The sequence below is a fragment of the Dipteris shenzhenensis genome, chromosome 20, assembly GCF_047967505.1.
Source record: "Dipteris shenzhenensis isolate YYH24624 ecotype China chromosome 20, Dip_SZ_1.0, whole genome shotgun sequence".
NCBI classification, from domain to species: Eukaryota; Viridiplantae; Streptophyta; class Polypodiopsida; order Gleicheniales; family Dipteridaceae; genus Dipteris; species Dipteris shenzhenensis.
The window spans coordinates 14,985,032-15,003,592 of NC_141615.1; the positions used below are offsets into that span (position 1 = coordinate 14,985,032).

General features: G+C 40.8%; 1 long non-coding RNA gene across 2 annotated transcripts; it reads right to left on the reverse strand.

Moving 5' to 3' along the window:
* Positions 1 to 17,921: 17,921 nt before the first annotated feature.
* Positions 17,922 to 18,353, reverse strand: LOC147889334 (uncharacterized). Of its 2 annotated transcripts, none has more exons than XR_015542835.1 (2): positions 18,299 to 18,353; positions 17,922 to 18,188 (listed from the first exon to the last, which is right to left on the reverse strand). It is a non-coding gene; the product is annotated as an uncharacterized LOC147889334 (long non-coding RNA). The 2 variants fall into 2 exon arrangements; XR_015542834.1 differs by having other exon boundaries at positions 17,922 to 18,191.
* Positions 18,354 to 18,561: the final 208 nt, after the last annotated feature.

The following is an 18,561-nucleotide window of genomic DNA, read 5'->3' on the forward strand; positions in this document are numbered from 1 at the left end:
TCACAAGTATAAAGCAGTGTCTACTATGAACTCGCTGGGAGATGTCCATAGACATATGTCCATATTAATGTTTCTTATGGGGTGTCCATAAGGAGATTGTATTTATATCTGGCAAGATTAAAGCAGCACGATAGTGAAAAGGGAGCCATTTTGGGCTAATCCTACTCTTTTTGGCTTTCATATTTTCCCATAATGTTGTACAACTCTCTGTGTCTCCCTTGAAAAGTTATCGTATGCTTCGACAGGCTTGTAAGATTATATACTCAAAACATAGGATGTGATAAAACCTTGTACATTCAAATTTTCAGCTTTTGTGGAAATGGCCTGACATGATATAAATGGTCTAGAGTGCTGACCATCATTATGTATGGTAAGAGTAGGATCCTTGGTGATTCTCAACTGATCTAGAGCAGCCCCAACTTGCCACGTGGTAGTCGGATGTCTGCTATGTACTGCATCTATTGTGTAGGCCCTATGGCAACTTCGAATTGGCTGCCAACCTGCAGTGTTGATGAAGACTTGTATTGCTGATATCAGCCACTGTCCATGCTGATGCTAGGTGACCATGACAACTCCACACCAATTCTTTTGGATATTGAAATCCTTCTTAGCTAGTAGTAATAAAAACTGAGATCCCGAGCAATAGTGGATATTAAATATAAGACATACATAGCATGCAGCCAGGCCCGTATAGATGAAGCTTGGCTTATCCCCAGGTCCTCCACATCAGTTAATCCTTTGTTGCTTGGGATGGTACCCCTCCCCTTCCAAACCAATCCATAGTGTAGAGAGAAGTTTTAGTGCAAGCCTTTGATTTGGCATCTAGAAGTTTGTGATCAAGAGGGGCACATGCTTGATCATTGCACTCTACATCAATTGGGGCTCTTGATGTCGCCCTGTGCAAGACCTCTAAAGTACTTTTGACCCCCCTAGAACAAGAACCACCCAAGATGTTGATACGGCATGTTAGCCATTTTAACACTAATACTTAAATGAAAATTACTATATACTGAATGCAAAGCTCTATATCCCAAACTGCTCATCATTTTGAAGGATTTTTTTACAACCTTCTACTAAAGAACATAAATTTTAGAAATGAGAATAAGCTTATTTTTTAAAACAATCATACGAAATCTTAATTCTTAGAATGCCATATCCGAGACCTCGTAAAAACAGAAGAAGACATCGAATCTCTGATCAATCAATATTGCAAAGTGCACTTGCTAATTGATCAAAATTGCCACCAACTAACAAACATGATACTCCAAAAAAGCCCATTATGTGTTATTCAAAACTGTTTCATGGCTTCAACCATTCTTCATGAAGATACCAATATATATAACATAGCATGCACAAAATTACTTCAAATGATGAACGAGTTCAAGGACTTCAAAAATGCAACTCTTTCTTCTGAACAACAAGAAATTTACAAAAAGATTAATGGATCACCCAAAGGACTTCATGTCATTTGTGGTACTCCTGGTTTAGGAAAGACATTTATGATCAAGTACGTTACTTATAATTATGTAAAACAAGGAAAATCCATTGTTCTAGTAGCAACAACAGTAGCTGTTACAATGAGACTAAGTCAATTAGCAACTACTATCATCGATTTGCTCTATCAAAGAGACACGATATGTTTCGTGTCTCCTTAGCAGTGTGAGAAAAACGATACATAGAATTGCAAAAGCAGAAACCATAATAATTGATGAGATCTCAATGATGACATGCCAAAGATTGAACATAGTAATCAGACAACTGTGCCCCCCACACTATACATGTGGTTATTTGCTAAATGCAAAGTGCAAAGTGCTATGTGCAAAGATTAAATGCAAATTGTTATGCGTAAAATGCAAAGAGTTATTAACCAAATCCAATTTGCTATATGCTGAATTGGAATTTCTAAAAGCAAAGTGCTATGTGTTAAATTTAAATTGGTATTTGCTGAATTCAAATAACTTGTATTGAATGCAAATTGAAAAATGTTATATGTGCAATTCAAATAACTAAATACTATAAGCAAATCACTTTGTGCTTAAGCCATTCAACTTGCCTCTTTCTATAACATTTACGTAAATCAAAAAATTAAAATAAAACATGCTCTTCATAGTCTCAATCATCAATATAGCCACCTGCCCAGATCTAGTTTTTTGATTCAACGTTGTAGTTAATGTTGAAGTCTCCTATAGTGGACTTTGTTACTATAGAGGGTGTCATGTCCATAATTTTACTGATCGTTGTTTTCATGGCTTGTGTTCTTGTTTTTGGTGCCTTATATACGTTTGTAACAATTATGTGCTGGCCCTCTCTCATTTGGAAATGTGTCAGTAGTGCTTCGAAACCATCATCATAAAAGCCTTGGTGTTGTAGTAGTTTGTGTTGGTCTTTGTAGTATGTGGTATTCCCCTACCCTCTACTCATGCTGATGCTATGAAATCCAAGCAGCTCAGTTTCTTTTCCTTGGTTACTGTGCATTTCTTGCAAGCACAATATGTCAGCGCTAAGGATGCTTCTTGATGACAATAAATCTAATTTGTGTTTGTCTGCCGATCTCGTGTTCTGGCTTTGTAGTGTCATCTCGTTGTTTTGGGCCTCTCTGAAGTCGGTTTGTTTGCATATCCATGATTTTTCTATCTTAGTCTTTGTATTTCCTACAGTTAATGCTGGTCAACTTTGATGTTGTTATTTTGTATTTTAGAGAGGAAGTAAAGGTTCTTTGGGTTATGGACCCATGATAGAGCTGTGGAAACGAGTCCATGTGTTTTTATTCCTGAGGGATCAAATGCAAGGGATTGCATGGTGATACCTTGTGAACAATGTACTATCCTCCTGGCTGCAGCTTGGATTGGGAATTGTGTTTGTGCAATTATATTTAAATGGTTGTTGCCCACTTGGAATTCTCTTGTTATTTGGAAAATTGGTGTCCATGTTTCAAGTATGTTTTCATTGTACAACCTTGCATTTTCATATCGTGTTTTCAACCCAATAGTTTGGTCATTGAATTGTATCTAAACAAGGAATGGTTTTTTCGTTGTTTCCAATCCTTTGAATATCCCGTCGGCACTATTTACTATCCCATCATTGATGTCAAGGTTTCCAGAGCACACTTCGATAATCATATCTATTTTGAGTTGCAATTGTGTGCATGCCAACAACTATTTTCCGTGGGTGCTTGCAATTTTTTGTTGCATGTTCTCTGCTTGGTGTCTTTTGCTGTAAGAATATGTGGTTCTTCGGGCATGTTATTGAAGATCGTGAGATTGTGATTGTCTTTTGCAACATTTGTAAAAAACAAATGTGGTGTATCATTCTTATTTGGTATGTCCCTAAGGTGGTTTATATTTAGCTTGTTGATGTCCATATCCGTTTGTTCACCTCTTCGTATTCTATTAAGGATTTGTAAGAAGCACCTATTTGATTGGCGCATTGGTTCCATCAATTCGAAGTATTTTATTTGTGATCTCCACAATGATCCAAGCATTGAAGTTGTGGTGAATTGTGTAGTAATAATCCAAGAGTCCTTAACTGGGCTTACTTGGCAAAGGTCGTTGCATAATATAACATCAACTCCGCCAAATGGTTGCTGGTGGTTTTGTTTGATTTCTCGCATACGCATGTCTGCAACAGTGAATGTGTTGATCTCGACTAATGATATTTCATTGATAAGAATCATTTGTATGTCCTGGTATTGTTCAGTGAGGATTTGTTGTCTTTTAGCAGCTGAAATCCCAATGTATGAGCTTGTTAGTAAAGGCAAATGCAATGCGGCATGCAATGTGCTTCCCCCAATAGTTCTTGTTCGAGCATGACCTTCATAAACATTTTTCCTTATATGTTTGGAGTATCGTGCAAGTGATTTCAAACCCAGTCCACAAACAGGACAAGCATGGTACCCACTTGTAACAAGTCTTGCATGCGTGCATGAATGTGTTAGTATAAGACATGCGTGCGAAAGAGAGTCATAAAAGCATAATCCTATATTATACATGTAGAGACACAACCACGTACCTACGCACTCCATATCTTGGGTAGTCATGCGTGGTCCACATCAAGATACTCTTGACCAAAATATCATTGGTATGTCTAGGAGCTCTGGAAATATAAAAGACCTGCACTCCTCTCCATAATATTTGTAACTCCTCTATCAAAGGTGCCATGTACACATCCATATTTTTTGCCTTGTACTTCCCTGGCAAAGTAGTGCAAGCATGAGGTGTCCCTTTTTTTATTGTTAGCCATAATGGGATATTGTAATTCACCACGACTATGGGCCATGTCGTCCAAGATGTCGAGCATAACCCGAAAGGATTCATGCCATCCATGGCGAGTCCAAGATGTCAGCTGCATGGCTCCCTCGCAAAGTCCGGCCACTGATTGTCTATGTGCTTCCAAGCTACACAATCTGCCGGAATCCTCAATGTGTCATCAGTGGATTGATGAGATGCATGCCATGTCATCAATTCTACTATGCATTTGCATCGGAACATGTGCTGTATTCTTGCAATGATGGGAAAGTGTCTCAAGGGCTTTACCGGTATCTCCTCACCCTGCAAGTCATCTCTATATCATTGTTCCCCATATTTTGGACAACTAGCCAAATCTCCATGCTCACGATGAAAGAGAATACAGTCATTACGGCAAGCATGGATGGTATCATAATCCATACCCACTGTTGTTAGCATCTTCTTCGCTTCATCTCTTGATGCAGACATGGTATTTGGTGCACGCAACATCTTCTAGAGCAACCTATCACAATTCAAACATGCATAGGCTTCGAATAATGATGATTCGGTACACTAATCCATACATGATGATTCTCAAAACAAACAATATCCAAATAATGAGACAAATTAATGCATGAGCTAACCTCATTAAGGCCGAGACACTTGTATCCGACCACCCATACTTTACCTGCAGATTCAAGATTGAGAGACAAGCACGTAGTTTAGACATCCTAGCACCCTCGTATAACTATGTTGATTGCAACTCTCGCATTTTGACCTCAGACTCTAACATCACGTGTACATGGGATGTAGTGCCCCTAAAAATAGAATCCATCATGTCAACCATACATCCCTCGTCATCATCCGGGAGACTTTATTCTTGCTCAAAGTGTGAAGGTATATGCGTACCCTCGTCAGCCTCCTCATCCTATTTTAAGATTTTGTGTAAATATAAGATCTTGTCTCAAGGTTTCGTATCATAATGGTATCTAATATTAACCACGAACTCAAATAGCTTTGACTTATCGATAATCCATCAACACGTGCAACACCAATGGTGGGTATTGGTTCGGGCTCCTCCCCATACATCTACAAGTGGCACATGATAATATGATGTTGATGTCGTACTTCTCGCTTGTAATGAGTGCAATGATAATACAACCTCTCCGTAAGCCACTTTGTGCTCCTGGGCATTGGCGCATCATCTAACAAGCTTCCACTCGTTCCTTCCATCTACACACTTCTAAAATCATAACATAAGTTGCAAGGAAATCTATTAACAGTAATAAAATAGCCACCTATGAGCTTCTTTTTTAGCTTTTAACAATAAGTGCCTTGAAATGTCGCTATATAGTGATGATTTGCTTTGTTCCGTCGCTATATAGCAACCTTTTTAAATATAAGCATCACTATATAGCGACTTACCAGTGTTGCTATATAGCGATGCTGTGGGCTAAAACCTGAAACCCTGCAGCACGGCGCTTTCTTTAGCATCTCTATTGTGGGAAAAGCAATCTCTCCTCCCACCTTATATCCAACGACCTCGCTTTCCTCCTCTCTATTCTCCACTCCTCACGACTACTCAATCCCTCTCCTAATACTTGTGCTCCCTCTCCACCCTTCTCCCTCTTTACTTGTGTGAAAAGAAGATTTTCAAGAAGGTGAGTCTCTTTAAGCAATGTAGGTTTGTTTTTTGTGAGATTTCGTTTTGTGAGTGTTGAAGCATGTTTCTCCTTGTAGTGATAAGGCTATGTGCTAGTTTTCATGCTTGATTTTCAAGGGTTAAAGACAACTCAGGGGGGTCACTATGTATAAACCCTCTATATCACGTGCGTTCAAGGCCTATATTTAAAATCCCTTATCTGTAAATTTTTTCATTAATAAAATGTACCCCTTTTCTATACAAATCTGTAAATTTTTTCCAAAACTATTTTAAATAGTCCCTTATGTATATTTATTTCTGTAAATTTTAGAAATAAAAAATATCCTTCTGTTGAACTCACGTGATAGGGTTACATATGATGAGTGACCCCCCCGAGAAAGACAAAAAATGAGATTTTGTGAAAGAAAGAAGACTCACCTCTTCTAGTCTTTTTGGTATTTCTCTTCCTCCTTCTTCTCCTTATTTGTAGGTTTATGCTTTCTCCATGTTCTCTTATGCTTATGCTCGTCTCCTCAATCTAATCCTTTTGAGAAGTTGCTTCTTTAAACTCCTCTTTCCTCTAACTAGTTATTTGAAAAATGGTATGTTTCCTCTCTTTTGTAGGGCCACTCCACAAAACACCAAGCAGGACTATTCCAGGTAAGAAAGTGCTTCCTCTTTTTTCCTTTTGTTATTTTTTTAATTTGCATTGGTCTGCAGCTAGCGCTTAAAGCGCTAGCTGTAGTGATGGGCATAGGAAACCTCTCTTCCCATATTCCCTCTTCTTTCCCTCTCTTTTTCCCCTCTTCCCCTAGTCCCTCTTCTTTCCCTCTCTTCCTCTCTTCCTTCTCTTCCTTTTCCCTCGTCTTTATCCCTTCTTTCAATCTCTTTTTCCCCTCTTCCTCCTTTCCTTCTCTTCTTCTTTCACTCTTTCAATGGCCTGCCCCCCTCTTCCTTCTCTTATGTTTATGCTCTTTTCCCCTCTTCTTTTTTCCCTCTTTCATCCCCTCTTTCAATCTCTTTTTCTCTCTCTTTCCTCCTCTCTTTCCCCTCTCTCTTTTCCTCTCCTTTTCTCTTCTTTTCATAAGCATGTGCCTATGCATGTCCTTCTCCTTCTCCTTCTTCTTCTCTCTTCTTTCTCTTATGCTTATGCATAAGAATAGGCATATCCTTTCCTTCCCTTTCTCTTATGCTTATGCTCTTTTTCCCTCTTCCTTCTCTTATGCTTATGCTTATGCATGAGCATATGTCTCCTTATCCTCTTTTCCTCTCTCCTTCTCCTTCTCCTTCTCCTTCTTCTTTCCTTCTCTTCTTTTTTCCCTCTCCTTTTTTCCCTCTTTCATCTCCTCTTTCAATCTCTTTTCCTCTCTCTTTCCTCCTCTCTTTCCCCTCTCTCAATGTCTTTTCATAACCATATGTATTTGCCTGTCTCTTTTCCTCTGTCTTTCCTCCTCTCTTTCCCCTCTCTTATGTTTATGTATTTGCCTTCTCCTCCTTCTCCTTTCCTTCTTTCAATCTCTTTTTCCCCTCTTCCTCCTTTACTTCTCTCATGAGCATGTCTCATTTTCCTCTTTTCCTCTCTCTTTCTCCCCCTCTTCCCCCTCTTTCAATCTCTTTTCATAAGCATATGTATTTGCCTATGCTTAATCTTTCTCTCTTTTTCTTTTATGCTCATATGCTCATGCATAAGAATAAGCATATCCTTTCTCTCTTCTTTCTCTTATGCTTATGCTCTTTTTCCCTCTTCTTTCTCTTATGCTTATGCTTATGCATGAGCATATGTATCCTCCTCTTTTCCTCTCTCCTTCTCCTTCCCTTCTCTTCTTTTTTCCTCACTCTTTCTCTTCTTTTCATAAGCATATGCCTATGCCTATGCTTATGCCTATGCATATCCTTCTCCTTTCTTTCTCTTCTTTTTCTCTTCTTTTCATAAGCAAATGCCTATGCATGTCCTTCTCCTTCTTCTTCTCCTTCTCCTTTCTCTTCTTTTTTCTATGTTCTTTCTCATCTCTCTTCCTCTCTTTTTGTCTTCTTTTCATAAGCATATGCCTATGCCTATGCTTATATTTGTTTTTTGGTTTTTGTTTTTGTGTTTGTGTCTACATTAGACATGGGATCACGTCGCACATCCGACAAGTATGGAGAGCCTCGCAAGAGGAGACATCACGATCTCTATGCTCCAGAGGACTTTGATTTCTCTTAGGCGACACCTCAGGGGCCTACCCCTACGACTACCCCTGGCCCGCTACCACTGGCCCGACTCCTCTCGGATGTAGCACTGCAACTACCCCTCAGAGAACTCCTTTGCTAGCAGCCCATGGCTTTGTCAAGAGTCCCAACGAGTTTGTAGCACAGATGACCGATCAGGAGGCAGTGAGATTCTTCTCTCTGCTATCTCAGAGGACCTCAGCAATTCCCTCTCCTACATCGATGGCTGGACCTACTGCCCAGTCATCCCCTCGTGCCCCTTCGACTAAGGGGTCATCACCTGCACGTGCTTATTGTAAGGGAAGGAAGAGTAGAAGGAGCCGCTTATGTTGTGCTAACTCGAGAGATGTAGACGAGTCAGCACACTCACATCCCTATAGGTCTCCACTTGGTCTCGAGACACAGTATCAGTCAGGTAATTTGCCCTCTCCTACTCCCACTGCTACTCCTCACTCCAAAAGCGCTTGCACAGCTTCCACTGGCTCTGACTCTACCACTACCATGAGTCCTCCTTACCCAATCGAGGACCTCTCCTATCAAATCACGGCTGCCGGAGAGATAATAGAAGATAGAAAGGGCAAAGTAGTGATGGCCACCATGAGGTGGTTTGATGAGCCACCACTTCAAGAGCGGCATTGCTACTGATTGGCGGTATTAAGATGACCAAAAGAAGCAGGCGGTCATCGATGAATTAAAAGAAAAATACCTTAACCCACCAAATTGGGAGTTCAATGAGAATTACATGCGAGAGCGCATGGGTTTGGTTTTGAAGCATCGTAGATCAACCTTGCATACTTCCATCGCAAAGGGAATGGCTAAACCCAGCTGGGTAGACAAAGCTGATTGGAAGTTCTTCAAGAAGCAGAATAGGGAAGAACTTCAAGAACTTCTCCAATTATCAAATTGCTCGGTGAGAACATGCTCTTTAGAATTGAATGGCAAGTATAACAAACAAATCTCTCTGTAGTGATTGTCTGGGTCATTTTGCTTGTTGTAGTTATTGAAATGTATTACTCTCTCACTTTTTTTTTTTCTGACCTGACCTAATTGTGTATTTGGATGGGTATATATTGAAATGTATTACTCTCTCGCTTTTTTTTTTTTCTGACCTGACCTAATTGTGTATTTGGATGGGTATAATGCCAAACAATGATTTTGCAAGCATTGTTCTAGTGAGGCGTACTTTGTTATGATGTCATCAAAAAATATTTCAGTGCTTTTTGGGTGGAGGGCCTCTAGCTGTGCTTTGCGTTTTAGTAATATAACGTTCTTTGCTCTGGCATGCTTGTGTTGATGTAGACAAACTCTCTTGTTGCGCTTGTGAGGGGCAATGATAGGCACATGTACACATCTTGTTGTGCACTAATGTGTTGCTATTGTGAGTATTGCATTGCCTACTTTCCTGACACATTCATCTGCTTTTGCGTTCTCTTGGAAGCTTTGCACGATGGCATCCTTAACGGCATTGTTGGTCTCTTTATTGATTTTAGTTATGTACGATGTGCAGTACGAGGTCGCCTCGTGGGGATTCAAAATGAATTGGATGTCTGTGTTGGCTCCCCACAAATCTGTAAGCCAAGCATTGAAGTTGTTTATGTTGCAATAATGAGACCATCTTAAAATTCATAGACGACTACATCACAACTGATAGTACATGAATCAAGGCCAGCAACCAGGATTTGCAAACACACAAACATAGGAAGACATGCCAAAAAAAGAACAACTAGTGTCACTTTGGATTCCCTAAGCCACCTATGAGAAAAACAAAAATATTATCACTGATACCAGATGGGGCCGACATGACGATCCACCAAGAAAACTACAAAACAATTAAAAAAATGATTCAACAAGAAGAGCTAGATGCATGCACATTTGAAGAATTTTTTCGCATCGTGTACTTGACTGAGGAGGAGTATGAGCTCACTTTGTGTTCAAGCATATCACAATTGAGGATTTTATGAAAAGATATCCAAAAGACATCATTATTGGTGCGTCTTTTATCCAAATCAAGCCATGGTCATGCTGGTTGCCTCTGTTCTGTAATTCAATGGCAAAGAAAATGTCTTCCACGTCCTTACCCAAGACACTGTCATCCTGCCATAACATTGTCTTCAGGGCTTTGAACCTGTGCACATAATATTGCGCTGTTGTCAGAGGGTCTGACCTGAGGAGCCCCTATAGGTCTTTTTGGCTAGGTGCAGTGTTTTGGCTGTCTTCAGTTCCTCTTAATTTACAAAGTGTGGTGGTCAATGGGTCCCACCTTCTCTCTACTGCAAACAATGTGATGAAGAATGTTGGTGCCCCTAGTTGTTGCAGCATTGCAAACACATTTCGCTTTAGATACTGTTTGTAATCTGCGGATGTCTAGAGGCAGACAAAATCTCGAAATCCCATTTTTGATTGCAAAAGTCGTTCGATGTTGGTGTGTGAAGCTACTGTCTTTGCTGCGAGAGTTATCCCTTGCAGCTGGCCTTTTCTCATGCGAACCCAAGTCGAAGATAGTACTTGTTGGACCAATATTTTCATCGTTTTGAAGAACAGATTCTCTATGGACAACGCAAATCGTCGGTCTTCATTTCGTAATTCCCATTTCGCTATCTCTCGGTAGCTAGTTCGGGTTGGAGGCTTGTATGCACGGCTATGACCAAACAACAAAGTTGGAAATGCCAATTCCTCGCAATGTTCTCGTCTTTGAAGAGCCCAAGTGGTGAGAAACCTTCAGACGATGCTATGGCTATTAGATTCCTTTTAAAGTCAACAACTTGTTGGCTTGTACAGAGGCCATGGACCAATGTGTCTGTGTTAAGAGCATCTGTTCTGTCATTTTGGTCTAATGGTGTGTTTGAATGCTACATGCCATTTTCATCTCCAAGAATCCCATGAATGTGTTGGACCCAAGCAGTGTTTCTAGCATTTCCATAAGGGCACACATTGTTAATGTCAGTCGTGCCAAACCATTATGTAGTTGTGATTGTATTGCATACGTCTTTTTATAGCTACCATGACAATAGCGCTGTCATTAATGAATCTGGGTAGTACACGCTATGCCCGGTCCAAGTCTGCAAAAATGTTAACAACACTACCGTGGAGGCCTAGTTGCGCCTCGTAGGTCAGTTGCCTGATTTGGGCGAATGGAATTCTAATAGAGATTAGGCGTTCCTCGTCGATCTTGTTGAGGGCAGATGTGTGCTCTTGTGCTGTGGACATATGCATGTTTGTTTTTGAGAACCTCGGTTTTTTGTTCGCATGGAGCTGGGAGTAGCAAAGCGAACAAAACCAGGTGGTAGCCATCACCATGTCTTCATCCACATCGGCATCAGCGGTTTGTTCGTCAAAGTTACTTTTTTCCAACTTTGATTTGAATGTTAGGCAACCGCACAACATGCAAGCGTATGTTGGTGTGTCAGATTTTGTTTTGATATGTTTTTAGTGGTTTACGTCTTTGATGTTTTCGCTTTAGGTAGCTGGTCGCACTGCCTCTGGCTTCGGTACACGGTACGTCTAGTGCATTGCTTCCAGCAGGAGTTTGCTAAGGTCCTTGATTCGTGGCCTGGCTGGTAGCTTCTGCAATTGCCTGGCGATAAATCAATGTTTTGATTTTGTAAATCTTGTTGCAAATTGCTAACGTACTGTGCTTGATGTCCTCTTGTGTGCTTTCGTAAATCTTCACCACTGCGGTTGCTGCCAAGTTTGGGTTCTATGATAAGATTGTCACCAAAGTCGCCTCGTCTTCGGGCGCCCATTTCTTTTTCTTGGTGAGGAGTGGCCATATTGTTGCGGGGTTTTTTGTTCGATCCACCAAAATAATCTTCTTGTGTTCTTCCAATGGGGTGTCATCTCCCCATGTTTGGATCAAACAATGGTCATCATATACAAGGACAGAGAGAGTCACGCCGGATATGGCAATCAGTTTTGAAGGCACGGGTACACTAGTTGTTCGTTTGGTGTGACATTTTCGTGCTCCGAATGCAAAACAAAGTCTGGTACAATCCCCCTCTCCATTGTTTGGCCTTCTTCATGTTGCGAATGCATCGCAGTTTGAGGGGTTGTGGGGTTGTCGCGATTTGCTTGCATTACATCATTGAGCACCTGGTAGCTATATGCAGGACAAAGGGTAGTTAAGGCCAGAATCATGTCGGCGTTATTTGGATTTGTCTTGTTAAATGTTTCATTCCATGATACATTGTAAGGACCCAAATTGATTGATTGATTGACTCGTACTGTAAGGGTTCAAATTGATTGATTGACTCATTTTGGAACGTAAGGGGAAATTGAACTCTCTGAACAAACAGCGAGAATGCCTTCTTCGCTCGCTCCTTGAAGGTGGTGAGAAGTTTGAAAAAGAGAAATTGTAATTTGAAGAGAGCGCACTTAAAAGTATTAGTTGCAATGGATGCAACGTTTGTTGCTATCAACAATGAAAAGTGATTCAACTGAACCCTTGAACAAACTACGAGAGTTCCTTGTTCGCTCGCTCCTTGAAGGTGGTGAAAAGTTTGAAAAAGAGAAATTGTAATCTGAAGAGAGCGCACTTAAAATTATTTGTTGCAACGGATGCAACGTTTGTCGCTACCAACAATGAAATGTGATTCAACTTGAAGAAGAGCGAGTAGGAGTTTGACAAAATCCAGGCACATGATCTCCCGCCCGCGCAGGCAATGGTTATTTGTTGCGAAGAAGCAAAAAAGGATCTATAGCAAGTGCTTGAAACTGAGGACTTGTAATCTGAAGAGAGCACACTTGCAAGTGTTTGTTGGAACAGGCAAGACGTTTCTCACTATCAACGATGATACATGATTCAACTTGAAGAAGTACGAGTAGGAGTTTGATAAAATCTGGGCACATGGAGTTAAAACTGAGAAATTGTGATCTGAAGAGAGCGCAAATGCAAGTATTTGTCGCAGTGCTGTCAACAATGAGTTGTGGTTCTACCTGAAGAAGAGCGAGTAGGAGTCTGATGAGATCCAACTTGAAGAAGTGCGAGTAGGAGTTTGACAAAATCTGGGCACATGAAGTTGAAACTGAGAAATTGTGATCTGCAGAGAGCGCAAATGCAAGTATTTGTTGCAACAGCCGAGGCATTTCCTGTGGAAGTTTAGAGACCTTTCATGTCTTACAAGATATACAGAGATTGCGCGTAATAATTATTGTATTGATAGATTGAATGAGGAGATACATAGTTTGTCATGTATGACGGTTGGTATTCGGTGTGCCTCTTGGCATCACCGCTTGATTATTCTAATGCATGACCTTAATCAGGTCTTAATTCCAACACTCCCCCTTAAGACTGATAAGGTCTTTAAGAGTAATAGAGCGGAATTTTATTCAATTGAGATGCACCCCCATTTGTGGTGCTTCGCAGTCTATTCTATATGCTATATGTTTATACAATATGCTATGCAATTAACCAGGATCAAGTGTTGCTTGAATAACGAGCAACATGATTAGCTTGGTTCTCAGCTTCCTTGTAGGCACTCGTGGATCGTCCATGTCTGATATCTTCACTTCTCGAGCTTGTCCACTGAATCTCCCCTGCAAGTGAGAGAACTGAAAAAATGCTACATAGGCATGAAGATTTGGAGCTGCTTCAAAATTTTCTGCAACTACGTGTATTTTGTTGTTGACTTCTGCAGCAATCTGTCCATTTGCTTTTTCTTTTGATTCGGCATGCTCATCACTGATGTCTCCTTCTTGATCCACATTTGAATCCTCGTCTCGTTCCTTAGTGCGTTGATTATCACCATCTAGCTCTTTGTGAGCTGCATCGCTGCCTGCGTGATTGATTGACATATTATGTTGATCCTCATCCTTTACATGATTTCCATGAGCAAGATCAAGATCAACGATCTCCCCGGGATGAAATGGTGTCAAGATTGTTATGCACAGACGAAGAGACGTCTTTTTCTTCAATTTGGAATTCACCCGTGGCTTTGCATGGATGAATTGAGCATCTTCATGAACTATGTATATATTTTCAAGTTCCCTAATGTAGGCATGCAAAGCTTTTGGCCAGGAATGCTTCGAATTACCACCATCAGCGAATGAAATTGCACTAAATTGGTGCCTTAAACTTGAAAGAATCATGTGCTGTTGGGAGCCGACTAATATAGTGCCCAGGGAAATTTTTGCAGGTTCGTTCTCTTCATCGTTGCCTGTCTTTGGCGGATGTCTATCTTCCTGATCATTGTTGACTTGATCGTTGTTGATTATAGCTACCTTGTGATCTCCACATGCACGGTTGATGCTTTCTTCAAAGTTTCCTCGATTGCAACTGTATTGATATGGAACGACGTTTTTTGCTTCGAGATTTCCCTTCTCACCTGGATGAAAAGGAGCGCCAGTGGTTAAGCAAAGAAATAATGAATTCTTTTTCTTTACCTCCCCATCGACTCTTCCATTTATGTCCATGGCATGAAATCCAATTTTCCATTTTTGCCATTCAGTTCAGGGTTGTTGTTATGGGATTCCTTCACCGTTGAATGTGGGCTGGCGATCTAGCGTGCCTATTAGTGCTCCTTCTACCGGTCCTTCTATCAGATCGTTGTGGTTTGGAGGGTTGATCAAGCCCTTTTTGTGCTCTGTTGTTTCAGGCAGCAGAAATGTCTTCTGCTTATGTCCTTTCTGCAGGCCGACGGGTTCTGCAGGTGTATTTTGCCCACCTTTTGGGGCTTGCAAGTCTCCAATTCCTGGCAGGAGATCATTGCCTTCTCCGATTCTAGGCTGGAGGGAGCCCCTTTGCAGGAGGATGGGATCTGCAGCATCTCCTTGAGTTTGGAGGAGGATTTGTAGGCCCTTCTTCGCACGGAGTGTGGCTGGTTTGGGCCATCCCCAGCCTGATACCATGTGGAAGTTTAGAGACCTTTCATGTCTTACAAGATACACAGAGATTGCGCGTAATAATTATTGTATTGATAGATTGAACGACGAGATACATAGTTTGTCATGTATGACGGTTGGTATTCGGTGTCCTCTTGGCATCACCGCTTGATTATTCTAATGCATGACCTTAATCAGGTCTTAATTCCAACATTTCCCACTGTCAACAATGAGACGTGGTTCTACCTGAAGAAGAGCGAGTAGGAGTTTGATGAGATCCGGGCACATGATCTCTCACCCGTGCAGGCAATGGTTGTTTGTTGCAAAGATGCCAAAAAGGACGAATAAAAAGCGCTCAGTAGAAATGTTGTTGCCATTGAACATTCACATAGGAAGATTGTATTCACAAAATTATTCACGATGGCTTTTCTATTATGAAAATGACTCTCTGTACATTACCCAAACATGGGCGAGGATGTGCCTAGAAGTAGGGAAAAGAGTAGTAGGCTGGCATATAAAGAACAAAGTGAAACCGAAAGGAAGATTGCATCCATAGATTTGTTTACAATGGTTTTCCTATTGTGAAAATGACTCTCTGTACATTACCCAAACATGGGTGAGGCTGTGCCTGCTGGAGAAACTCAAATGAGGACAGCATCAGTCCTACACACTCTGAGTGAATTTTTGTAACAAACCCTGAACTATTCCTTGTGAATTCTCCTGTTGGCCTCTTCTCTAAAAGCATAGATCGTGTGGCAACAACACTGCACAAATGAAATTCAAGAAAAGTGCAGTAAGGCCCAGGACATCATCCATATGTGGGCCTCGCAACTGCATGTCAACATGACTAGCATCTCTGAGAACAACACACCCTTTAAGATAAGGGATCTGGGAAATGGTATGAACACTGTTGCATGAGTAGCAATGTGGGCACAATGGATCTCTACTGGGTTGTTGAGGCTAACAAAGCACAAGACCCCCACAACCTGATGCATTCAATTACGCGAGAGTCAGATTTGTTTTTTTGCGGGCCAAGGAAAAGGGGAAAAAGACAAGTAAAATATACCTTCTTGCCATATCCAAGTTGAGATGCTTGTCGAATGAAGCTATCATGCAATGATTTCCTGAGGCTCCCTTGTGGCACTACACTGAGAATCGTTAAGTCAAAAACACCAAGTGCATGCTTGGCATGCATGTAAGAGATGTTCTTAGTGACATACATAACAATCCCCTCATCCACAAACTCTTCGACTAGTGCAGCAAGTGTCTATCGCCTATTTGCTAAAAATGAAAGCTTTTTGCCAAAGAAGGGGAAAGGATCAAACTACTCGTGAAGGCAACAGTAGCTATAATATTTACAAAAAAAGGTTTGGGTAGATTATGCTCACTGTGGCATGGATTATGATGAAGTCCCACCTTCGCCAGGTGCTCGTTTGTTTATTGTTGGTCCCCCTATTCAAAAGAACTCATCAACTTCGAAGACTTCTTTGAAATCTAAGATGTAGGCAAGCAGGACATGCAAAGTGATAGTTTCTGAGCATTCACGGTCAGTGAAGTCGACCCGCATGTACACAGGGTAGGGCACATCCTTTACTTTGAATGTCCCATATTTTGCCAATGCTCTTCCTTCACAAGCTCAAATATTGGAGCTCATCTTCTAAATACAAATCTTGAACGAGCCTTGGTGCACCACATGAGACACCTATTAGGACTGGGATGAATAATGGAAGTAGGTCGAATGAAGGAAGCTTGGGCACACATAACACTAGCGAATGCTAATGCACTTCCCATACTTCCAATAAGCACACAGTCTGAGTTCGTGTCTTACCACTTCGCATTCCAAAGTGATTCCAACATAGAGCTTTGGAAAAATTATGTGCTATTCTATATGGGAGAAGTGCGCCTTCTTTGACTGGTCTTTGTGTGAATTCTCCTCGCTCCCGCAAGCATTGGTCCTCAAACTTGGACACAAGATAGCTTGTAGTGTCACCCACCCGTGACTGAGAGGAATTAGAGTATAGTTGAGCACTTCATCGGAATTATGCGATACATCAGCGGACTATTTTCTTGTCGGCACGGGCGATAAAGGTGCACCATACAGAGGATGTTCAAATAGTCCAGAGATTATGAGGGAGGGTACATTGAAAGAACAAGACGAAGTTTGTACCACCTAAGGTGGAATTAAGGCATGTTGTGATTTCATACTTTAGATTTACTTACAGAAAATGTTAAGAAAGCTTATATCTGAACTTCTATAGACATAGAAAGCATTCTTTGTGTTTCTCTAAGGTGGAGTCACGGCATGTTGTGTTTTGATGCTTGAGATTTACTTAGGCAAAATGTGAAGGAAACTTATATCTAAACTTCATGTATATAGGTAGTGTATATAAAAGATTTGTTCTCATAAGCCATGAGAAGGAGTAAGTTTAATCTATTCCAAAAGTTCATATTCCAATGAAATGCGCCATTGATTTGGAGTTACAATGCAAGAGACTTTGGCAAAAAAGCAATTCCTTTTTGTAGTTCAATGTTGCGTAAGTAGTGTTTATGAAACGAAACAGATATATCAGTTTATTCTATGAATGTCTGTTTCAGAATGGAAAAGGAAAACCAAATTGCTTGCATACATAGTATTTGGGAAATAGACATATGAAATCATCCTACATTCTTCTTTGTTTTGTTTCAGAATTGAAGATTTCCTAATGCAAAAGTACAAACGTGTTGCAAAGCAAAAAGGCGTTGTCATATATACTTTCCCATGGCACAGCATATTGAATATTCGAAAGAATACATAAAAGTTGGCAACTAATGTGCGCAGGATTGTTTTTGGGAATGAGGTAAAGCACTTTATTAAAAATATTTAAAAAAAGTAGAGTTGAGAGAAGCGCAGGCAATCCTAGACAGGAAAACAGATTGTAAAGAGAGCGTACTACACAGCACGATGCAAGAAATTAACAAGCAAGGACAAGAAAATGTCACTACCTCCCATCAGATCAAAAGTCTCAATTACAGCTGGCAAGGTTGTAGTGGGGTTATTTGATATTTTGGGAGGCATTAAATGATCTGCAATCGTTGCATTTCATTAGCGACAAAGCCAAGCACAAATAAGAAGCGAAGCCAAATAAAAAATGACGTGAGGATTGATTAAAATAGGCACGAACCAGCATCTCCAGCTGACTTTCCATCCTCTAGATATTGTTGCGCTGCAAGAAGTGGCTTCTTCTGTTGGGAACGTGCAAGCAGCGCATCCTCTGGTGTGTAGAAACGTTCATCCTTATTGCATTTTGATTGTTGGATCTCTTCTGTATTAAAAAAGTAATAGAAACTGCTTAGCGGAAATAGAACTACGTAATGAACTTAGACTTAGAAAGTGAAAGCGATTGCAGAGGCACGGCCAATTTCGCGTTACCATCACGGAGCAAAGGTAAAGGATCCTTGATTGGCTTTTTCGATTCCGCCATGTTCATCAACCTAAAGGCTTGGTCCACGTACACAAAGGTTTTTGGTTTGGAATCATCCCCGCGAAACGTAACGTTGGCATCTATGATGGGGCGATCTGGTGTTATTCTTCTTTCCATGATTCCTTGTGGTTTTCAGGCAAAAAGGGATGTGTATACGAGAATTCCATGGCTCTTACCTTAGTCGTCAATTCACTCACAAGAGTGATGTGTA